The sequence below is a fragment of the Anopheles darlingi genome, chromosome 3 (assembly GCF_943734745.1).
Source record: "Anopheles darlingi chromosome 3, idAnoDarlMG_H_01, whole genome shotgun sequence".
NCBI lineage: Eukaryota > Metazoa > Arthropoda > Insecta > Diptera > Culicidae > Anopheles > Anopheles darlingi.
In genome coordinates this window covers 24,448,967-24,449,248 of record NC_064875.1, presented here as the reverse complement: position 1 = coordinate 24,449,248, position 282 = coordinate 24,448,967, and positions in this window count along the sequence as shown.

The following is a 282-nucleotide window of genomic DNA, read 5'->3' as shown; positions in this document are numbered from 1 at the left end:
GACAGTTAAAATTCACGAAAAGTGGCACGAAGGTTAAAGTTTATACAAATATTCCCAAAGTTCTTCCTAGTGTTTCAATCGGTCCGTAGGTCTTGCCACCCGGCCTAGAACCAGAGCTAGCTAACGTTCCTGGACCCTGCTCACTCGTTGTAAAACACAACTCGGTCCCTCGTTTGATCTTAAATAAAGAGATGAATCATTTAAACATTCGAAAAAGAATGAAATCAGGTACGTTGCCTGACAAAACCATTAAACTTGCCCATGTTTTCTTTTTCTTCTTCT